Below are 10,592 nucleotides of genomic sequence, written 5' to 3'. Positions count from 1 at the left end.
TATTCATTTTAAAAATCATCATCAGAACTGTGACCTTGATGACATACACCTAAGCACGAATCCATGAATTCAATATTAACTGTAACGGTCATGGGTAAATGATCCGACCCAATCATAGAATACAACACTTCAATATTGGAAATGCTGGCAAAAGTAGTATCCTTTCCAATGACATGATCCAACCATTTTGTATAGGAATCACTGTAAGGAATGAAAGTAAAAGTATGATCATCCAACACCTCAACATCAAAGCACTTTAACTTATTTCTCTGTATAAAATTGTTAATATTTAACCAAGACCTACCAGTAAAAGGATCAGCATTAAAATCTCCCATGATATAAACCCCATTAAATTTATGATTATTTAAAATATACTCCAGGTTACTCAGTGCCTCCAGGTATAGGTCTAATGTTCTGTCCTCCCATATATCACTTTTCATATAGGTATTTATTAGAAGAATAACAGTGTCCCATGGATAAATTCATTACTACAGTATATGATTAGGGTAAATTAATAAAATCGCTATTGTAAAAGGTAGATCTTTCCTCCACATACAAACTAATCCTCCCTCACACCTTCCTCTGTTTGAAATAAGAGACTTTTCAGAGTATCTAGCAGCAGATCCTATACATTCATATCTTTCATCAATGAATTCAATATCACCCAATTTGTCTTTTGTTACATATGTTTCCTGTAAAAAAATTAATTCATATTGCTGATCTGCTACAGAGTGGATGAAATCTATGTTCTTCCTTAAGGAACAGCAGTTAAAAGTACAAATCCTAATACCCATCTTCATCCGTCTAACAAGAAATGTATAAAAGAAATAAAGCAAAGAAATAAAAATAATAATAATAATAATAGTAATGGTAACAGTATCAGGCAAAAAAAAGTAAGGTAAAAAACTAAGTAAAAATTAAAAATTAATATAATAAAAATGGATATAATGAATATGCTTCTATAATATTAATATCAAATTATATCAAATAACAAAAAAAGTACAATAAAAGTAGTCATACAACAATTTCAAAAGGCAGACACCAATCAGTTTATAAAAAGACTATGCAGTAAAAAGTTTAGGTTCTCTATAAATCAGTGTCCACTTTAAAACAATAAAACAAAAATTAGAGGTCAAAAATGTTCCAGTAGCAAAAACTAGTAAAAGGAATATAATTAAAAAACAAGTTTCCCTAAAATAACCAATGAGCAATAGCAGCCTTTCAGAAATATTAAAAAATGTTACAGACGCAGAAATCAATAAAAAAAAAAAAAAAAAACTACAATGGAAAAAAAGGAGAAAAAAAAATGAGGTCTAGATAAAAACAAGATAAAAAGTGTAAGACTGTGATGTACAATAGCCAATTATTAATTGCTAACACACACACACACACACTAGGCACCAGGCGGAGCAGACTCGTCGCCACCACTCCATGCCTGGCCAACCTAGCCAGTGGCATTATTTAGAATAGTATCTTTATATGAGTCAAGCTCTGTACCAGGTTAGACTAAATGGTGTTCTAATATAAAAAGAAGAAGTTTTAAGTAAGACTGTTGTTCAAACAGTAAAGAAAACAGAGTAGCACAAGAATGCGCAAAATCAGCTGATCAGTTGTTTTGTCTACGACTCTGCACCAGAGAATGTAGCATCTGTGCTCTTAGTACTGCATGACGGCTACCTACTTTAGTAAAGCAAATTTGGAAAAGAAAAGAGATAAAGGTAGAAAGCAGGATGATGATTTCCAGCAAGAACTGGTTCAAATGGAGACTTACAATAAACTGGTGGAACGAGTAAACAGACTAGAGATGGCTCTTCAGAATGAGATTGATGAAATTAAGAAACAGATGCACTTGCTAAAGGAAGAAATAGAAAAGGAAAGGAAGTAAAAAAGAAATACACAACAATAGGTGAGCTGACAGTAGAAGTGGGTTCACTTAGGAGGAAAATTAGTGAAATGGCAAGTACAGTAGTCAACCATGAGAGTATTATGGAAGAGTTCAAAAATGATACATAGACAATTAGACAAGTAAGCAGTCTGATAGACCAGAGCAGTGATATTGAGGAGAAGATAACACAGGTGAATGAAGCTGTGCAAACCTTCAAAAATGATGTGGAAACCACTTATGCTGAAATGATGAAAGAAAAGAAAGACTTAGAAACAAGGGTGGAAGAAAAAAACATTAAAAAGGAAGTGAAAAGAATAATCCAAAACAATCCTAAATTAGTCGGAGATTCACCAGATATCAACAAATCTATAGTAATCACTGGTATAGAAGAGGAAGAAGTAAGAAACAAGATCTCGAGAGACAAAAAGGAGATGGCAAATGTAATGAGCATATTGCAGGAAGTATCAGAAGAAATCTGTAGTAAAGACATAGAGGAACACAAAAGGCTAGGGAAATATAAAGAGGAGTTAAAAATGTATGGATAAAAGATGCCTAACACAAGCAGAACTGGAATTACTGAAAGAGAAGAAGGAGGAAGCAAAAACAAAACATGGGGGAAGATCAGAGGAGAAGAATAAATTTTTTTTTACAAAGTAATTGGATTGCAGGTACGAAAGTGGTACATAAACAGGAGGGACTAAAAAGGAGGAAGGTAGAAGAACGAAGACATGACAAGTATATAAATAAGATGATTAAGTTGATATACTCAAATGTGGATGGAATGGTATCTAAATTATTAGCGATGAATGATTAGATTACAGAAAATGAACCACATATAATATGCCTAACTGAAACAAAATTAACACTAAGGATATCAGATGACATCCTAAACTTAGAGGAATACAATATATGAAGAAGAGATAGGAACTTAAAAAAAGGAGAAGGAATTATATTAACAAAGAAAAATCTAAAAGTCAAAGAAGTAGAGCTAGATATACCCTCACAAGTAGAACTCATTGCAGTAGAGATCAATACATCTGAAGGGAAAGTAATTGTAGCCAATTTGTACATGCCACCCAGACCAAACACATGGGAAAGAGGCGAATATGAGGATCTGGCAGAGAGTACAATTAAGAGTTTAAGAGGATTACTACATAGAATGGAAGAGAAATCGGAAAGAATTATACTAACTGGAGATTTTAATACAAATATAAATTGGAATACTCTAGATATAATAGGCCAAGAAAGCCGTTGGGATCAAAAGCTCCTGGATCTCGTGCAGGAGTTTTTCCTAATGCAACGTGTAAGGGAAAGCACCAGAAAAATAGGACTCGATGTACCCTCAATGTTAGATCCTATATTTACCAGGCAGGAAAACGATATCGACAATTTAATATATCACCCTCCATTCGGCAAAAGCGACCTTGCAGTACTAAACTGCAACTTCAGGATTGCATATGACACAGTTAACAGCAATGAAAATTACAAAAAGAGCCTAAATTATAAAAAGGAAAACTACCATGACCCAAATAAGTACTTCTTAGAAATTGATTGGGAAAAGGAGCTTAGAGGACAAGACTTAAATGTATATATAAAATATTCTTTGAACTTATGAAATAGTAGTCCAAAAGTACATTCCATAGCAAAAAGAAACAGAAAAGAAAATAAAGAAATGGTTTAATACGGAATGTAAAAAATTAAAAGAAAAAACAGATTCGTTGTGTAATAGATACAGAAGACACAATAGTGAAAGGGCATATAACAACTATAAACAGGCAAGAAATGATTATACAAGAATAAGGAGGGAAGCCCAAAAACAGTTTAAGGAAGATATCATAAATAAAAGCAGTGATCAACCGAAGCCATTTTACAGCTACATCAGAAGCAAAACCAATGTAAAAGATAAAAAACAATCCATTACAGATGAGGGAATCACCTATACACAAGAGAAGGATATTTGTGAAGCACTAAATAAGAACTTCCAATCAGTTTTTACAGAAGAAAAATTTTTTGAGAGGGATTATATGGAACATGCATGCCCACACATACTACCAGATATAGAAATATCAGAAAAAGAAATACAGGAGGAGTTAAATAAATTAGACAAAGGAAAACCAAATGGTCCTGATGAAGTTTCATGTTGGATGCTACATGAATGTGCAAAGGAGTTAAGTAAACCATTATCTTTAATTTTCAAGAAATCCTTGAGACGAGGTAAACTACCTGATATTTGGAAGAAAGCAAACTTTGTTCCCTTATTCAAGAAAGGGAATAGACAAAATCCACTCAACTACCGACCAGTATCACTAACCAGTGTTGTAAGCAAGGTATTAGAAATGCTTATTAGAAAAGCTTGGGTAAATCATCTAGAAGAACACAATATGATAACAGAAAGACAGTTTGGGTTCAGAAAAGCAAAATCATGTGTTACTAATCTGTTGAGCTACTATGACAGAGTAACAGACACATTACAGAAAAGAGAAGGATGGGTGGACAGTATCTGTTTAGATTTCAAGAAACCATTTGACAGAGTACCACACCAAAGACTTTTATGGAAACTGTACCATCAAGGAGGAATCCGAGGCAAACTATATTGTTGGATGGAAGATTTTCTCAGAAAAAGAGAAATGAGAACAGTACTAAGGGAAAATTACTCATCATGGAGAGAAGTGACACGGAGTTCCACAGGGTTCAGTGCTGGCACCAATCATGTTTTTAGTGTATACAAATGATATAGACAGTAACGCTGGAAATGAAAGCTATCTAAATATGTTTGCTGATGATGCAAAAATACAAAGGAGAATTACTAACACAGACTCTTGTAAAGAGCTACAAGAAGAATGAAATAAACTTCATGAATGGAGCAATACATGGCAAATGGAATTCAATGTGGACAAGTGTCATGTAATCAAGTTTGGTAAAAGTGGAAAAAGACCTGATTGGGATTATACATTAGGAACCTAAACCCTACACATATGAGAAAGAGAGAAGGACCTAGGTGTGATTATCAATAATAGACTATCTCCGGCTGATCATATCAGTGACAAGGTATGGAACATGTATACACTGCTTGCAAATGTGAGAATAGCGTTCACATACATAAATGAAGACATGCTAAGAAAGATAATAACATCAGTCATCAGACCAACCCTGGAGTATGAATCAGTAGTCTGGAGTCCTTATCTCAAAACACACATAGATAACACTGAAAAAGTTCAAAGGGCCGCTACAAGATGGGTACCAAGCTTAAGGGATCTAAGCTACGAAGAAAGAATAAAAAAACTGAATCTACCAACACTACAGGAGAGAAGGAAAAGAGGTGACATGATTATACTATATAAATGCATATCAGGGAAGGAGAAAACAGACATAAATGATTACATAACCTATGGGGATGCATCAGCAAGAGGACACTGCAAAAAACTGCATAAAAAGAGAGGCGATAGAGACGTATGAAATTTAGTTTCCCAAATAGAGCAATTGATCATTGGAATGCACTACCGAATGAAATAGTGTGTGCCAAAACAATTCACAAATTTAAGGATATGTACGATAAAAATGGTTTAGACACGGGACAGTACGAGCTTGACTCATTCCTGTAAAGAAACAATTAGGTAAGAACACACACACACACACACACACACACAAAACTGATGCTTAAAAAACCTTAGCAACTAAAGGCAATGCAAATGAAAAGAATATGGTACCAAAAAAAAAAGTAAAAAACAAGTTATAAGATAACCTTACCCTAAAATCTGTGAGATATGTGGAATGATCTATTAAAAAAAAACTTCAGTCAAAATAAAAAGTGTTAAAAAAATAGAATAAATAAATAAATAACACTAAAAAAGGAGCAATATATTTGACAGTACTAAAAAGCTTCTTTATCTGTCACCCTCTGATTTATTATAATATTTATCTACTGTTACATCCTCTGGTCATAGTTCCTCATTAAATAGTTTATCTCTTTCCTTGGCATTCACTGTAATTTTATATGCATTAAATTCCTCTGACCTAATATCCAGCTTTGTGATGTTTATAAGTTCAACAATAAATACTTTTGTAAAATGATCTTTTATCCCACCTACTGAAACTCTGGAGGGAGGCAGTGGCTCAATCGGTAGAGAGGAGGCCTATAGTCCTAACGGACCCATGTTCAAATCCCGGCTGGGGCAGGGAACAGTTAAAGGATTTGAATTTCATTAAATCAGGCTTTACTGATCTACCAGAAAGACCCGCCGACATGTCGTAAAAATACCCTCCCCCCCTAATACCAATACACCAGTCCTGTATGAGACAGCCCTAGCATGTATTCAATATGGACGGTGGGTGTTAGAGCCGAAGTGGTGACATGTAGAGGTGTATGATATGTAGGAGGACTACTGGGCCTTGAGAGCAGGCTGTGAAACCAATGCCCAGAGTCGGACATTAAAAAAAAAAAAAAAAACTTCCAAGAAAAACATCTAATGTTCTTTTGACTGCTTTAAGGTTCATGGAATCACTTTTCATGGATCCTGTAATTCCCTTAAACTGATATTTCCTTGTGCGTTGTTTCCTCCTATCAACTAAAATCCATTCATCATCAACATCGCTTTCATTATTTGCCGGACTTCCGCCTCTTATTGGGAAATAAATCTGTGGCACTATCGATTGTGGTCGTAGTTGTGTACACTTGGACACAGCACCAGTACGTGAATCCGATACACATGCTGCAGGGCTGCTGGCCTTAACACCAACGACATCCATATTATGCATACCATCTCTTCGTGCCCCACTCATGCCAACTCCTGCACTGCTGTTCCTCCCTCTCTCTAGTAGTAGTACTAGTTGTAGCAGTAGCAGTAGTAGTAGTACTACTAGTAGTAGTAGCAGTAGTAGTAGTAGTAGTAGTAGTAGTAATACTAGTAGTAGTAGTAGCAGCAGCAGTAGTAGTAGTACTAGTTGCAGTAATAGCAGTAGTAGTAGTAGTAGTAATACTAGTAGTAGTAGTAGCAGCAGCAGTAGTAGTAGTACTAGTTGCAGTAATAGCAGTAGCAGTAGTAGTAGTGCTAGAAGTATTAGTAGCAGTAGTAGTAGTAGTAGTGCTAGTAGTATTAGTAGCAGTAGTAGTAGTAGTAGTAGTAGTAGTAGTAGTAGTAGCAGCAGTAGTAGTAGTACTAGTTGTAGTAGGAGCAGTAGTAGTAGCAGTAGCAGTAGTAGTAGTAGTACTAGTAGTAGCAGCAGCAGTAGTAGTAGTAGCAGTAGTAGTAGTAGTAGTCGTAGTAGTAGTAGTCGTACTAATAGTAGTCGTAGTAGTAGTAGTCGTAGCATTAGTAGTAGTAGTAGTAGTACTAGTAGTAGTAGTAGTAGTAGTAGTACTAGTAGTAGCAGCAGCGTTAGAAGTAGTAGCAGTAGTAGTTGTCGTAGTAGCAGTGGTTGTAGTTGTGGTAGTAGTAGCAGTAGTAGTAGTAGTAGTAGTAGCAGTAGTAGTAGTAGTAGCAGTAGTAGTAGTAGTAGTAGTAGTAGTAGCAGTAGTAGTAGTAGTAGTAGTAGTAGTAGCAGTAGTAGTAGTAGTAGTCAATCAATCAATCAATCGTCTTTATTTCGTATCTCGTGATACATAAAATATAATACATTTCATCATCATAAATACTATAGATACTCCTTTACAATTGAATTTAATAAAATATTTACAATAAATAAATCCTTAACAATCAGATCGAGGAGTTGATCCAATTTCATTAATTAAAAAAAAAAATAAATAAATAAATAAATTCAATATATACAATTTGCATACCAACACATTCAGTATCAACTGTTATACATCTTTTTCGAAATTTACATTAACTCCACACCACTTATTTCCTCATGGTTCTGCACCCACTGAATTCTGGCATTTATAATGTCCACAGAGTTATCCAATATATCTATCTCATATTTATCATAAAAATATTTCAATAAATGAGGAACATGGTGGCCAGAGGACTGATAAAATAACCTAAAAACCGCATTATTCTTTCTACTTAGGGCTTTACAATACCTAGCTTGCACTAGGGCAACATGGTGTCTAAGTAAAAGTAGTCCTGCTGCCTTAGATATACTATGATTACTTATTAATCTTGGGACATTATATATTTTCTTAAGAGCATTTGCAAATGCACTTTCAAAGCTTCTGAATACATTGCTTTTAAGCATATCTTTCATATTCCAAATACTTAAACCATAGTCAGGGACACAGTATGCTTTAAACAAATACAGTAACGTCTGTGCATTAACGTTCTTAAATTTTCTAATTACTGAATTAAATTTAGCATAAAATGAGTTCAATCTGAAATAAATATCTTGATTATCAGAAAAGTTGTCTTGAATTACATGGCCCAAATATTTGTATTCATTTACCACTTCATAACAATTTAAATAACGGATACCTTGTGCCTGTTTCTTATTATGTTGAAATATAACAATTTTTGATTTATCATTGTTAATTCTTAAATTAAGACTATTAATATTCTGTTCAAATATGTCACACAAATATAGAATATGCTCTTCACTATCAGCTAGTAATGCTATATCATCAGCATATGCAATTGCATTCAATCTAACAACCCCAAGGCAGCAACCCACATCTGTTTCCGTCAGGGTTTTTAAAACATTATCTATGTACAGTTTAAAAAGTAAAGGAGAAAGAACTCCTCCCTGCCTCACTCCTTTATTAATTATATGATACATTCCTTTACTCCCATTCCATGTAATTCTTGCTAACTGGTTTCTTAAATATCTCATTAAAGTTAATGTTAAGTCAGGGGGAACTCCTTTATCCAGTAAAATATGACCCAATTTAAAATGATCAACATTATCAAAGGCCTTTGATAGATCCATAAAAGCTATGTATGATTTTCTGCCTCCTTTTGTATATGACCTAATGGTTTCTTTTAATAAAAAACAAGCATCTCTTGTAGACATTCCATTACAGAAGCCAAATTGTTTGGAATCAAAAAATACACTCTCACTTAAAATATTTAAAAAATGAAGTTCTAAAATTTTTAAAAGACAAGATGAAACCATTACTGGTCTATAGTTAGCAGAGTCCGCTGCATTACCCTTCAGATCTTTCACTATGGGAGTGATATCACCCTTTAACATTTCAACAGGTATGTAACAATGAGTAAAACAACTGTTGATAAAATGTGTTAAAATATTTAAAAACTCCACTGAAGCATGCTTTAGTAAAAAAGAATGTAATCCATCATGCCCTATTCCATCATTCAATGACTTAATTAACACAGAAAGTCTTTCAACTGATATGCATATATGAAACTTTCTTTTAATTTTCCACCTTTCTTTCAATACTGTGAGAAAGGAGTCCTCTTCATCACCACTACTAACATCTCCAACTCCTCTGAGCATTCTTCCATTAAAAATGTTTATTATTTCCTTATCATTACTGGTCCCATCAACTACTTTTGATGACCTTATTTTATTACTTTGTTTCTTGATTTCTTTCCAAAAGGCTGTCATATTCTTATTTAAGAATTTTTCTTCCACAGCCTTTGATCTTTCATTAATTTCTTCCTTCTTGCACTTAGAGAGTGCTAATTTAAATTCTTTCCTACTACCAACCATCTTCATGTACTCCTTTGAATTTCTTTCTTTTCCCTTTTTCAACCATTCCATGTAGTCACAGCGTGATCTCTCATACAGTGTTTTAACATTTCTATTCCAACCAGGAATAATTCTGTGTTTATTTTTTCTTACCCTCATACCCTTATATTTCTTAGTACGAGATGATAATGAAGAAATCAGTTGCTCATAAAAAATATCAAGTTCTTGTATATGCTGCTTACGTTGGCATCCAGTAACCTGGCAACTTAATGTTTCAAGAGCAATTAACCTTGTCAAATCATTATTAACATCTTTTTCTATTGTTTTAATATCATCAGCACTTAGGCTGTTCCAATTTAAAAAGTCCTCACTAACACTTGTTTCTCCCTGGCAAAATGTACCAAGGCATTCTTCAGGGCAATTTATGTACATACATACAACCATTGGTAAATGGTCTGATCCAATAAAAGAATATAACACCTGTATATTAGAAATTATAACATTTTTGGAATCTCTACCTATAATATGGTCTAACCATTTTGTGTAGGAGTTGTTGTAAGGAATAAATGTAAATGTGTTAATATCAAGCATATCATAATCAAAACATTTCAGGTCATTTCTCCCAATAAAATTGCTGAGATTATTCCATGCTCTACCTATAAATGGGTCTGCATTAAAATCTCCTAAAAAATACACATTATCATAGCTATAATTAATTAAAACCTGCTCCAACTTACTCAGTGACTCCAAATAAAGTTCAAGGGTGACATCCTCCCAAACATCACTTTTTACATATACATTTACCAGTAATACTGTGAAACCTCTCACTGACAATTCCAAAATTATCATATTTGCTTCAAGAGATATAACTTTAACTTGAAAGGAAGCATTCTTTTTCCACAGACAAACAAGCCCTCCCTCACATCTTCCTCTAAATGATTTAACTGATTTCTCTGAATAGCCAGCAGCAGATCCCACACCCATATACCTTTCATCAATAAAAGCAATATCTCCTAGCCTATCTTCTTTAAGAAATGATTCTTGCAAAAAAATAACATCATAACTTCCATCTGCAAGTGAGCGCACCACATCTATGTTTTTCCTTAATGAACAACAGTTGTAAGTA

This window comes from Coenobita brevimanus, chromosome 44, assembly GCF_032717465.1.
Source record: "Coenobita brevimanus isolate Jiangsu-jjx chromosome 44, ASM3271746v2, whole genome shotgun sequence".
In the NCBI taxonomy this organism is placed as follows: domain Eukaryota; kingdom Metazoa; phylum Arthropoda; class Malacostraca; order Decapoda; family Coenobitidae; genus Coenobita; species Coenobita brevimanus.
The sequence above is the reverse complement of the archived record's forward strand: the minus strand, read 5'-3'. Positions refer to the sequence as shown.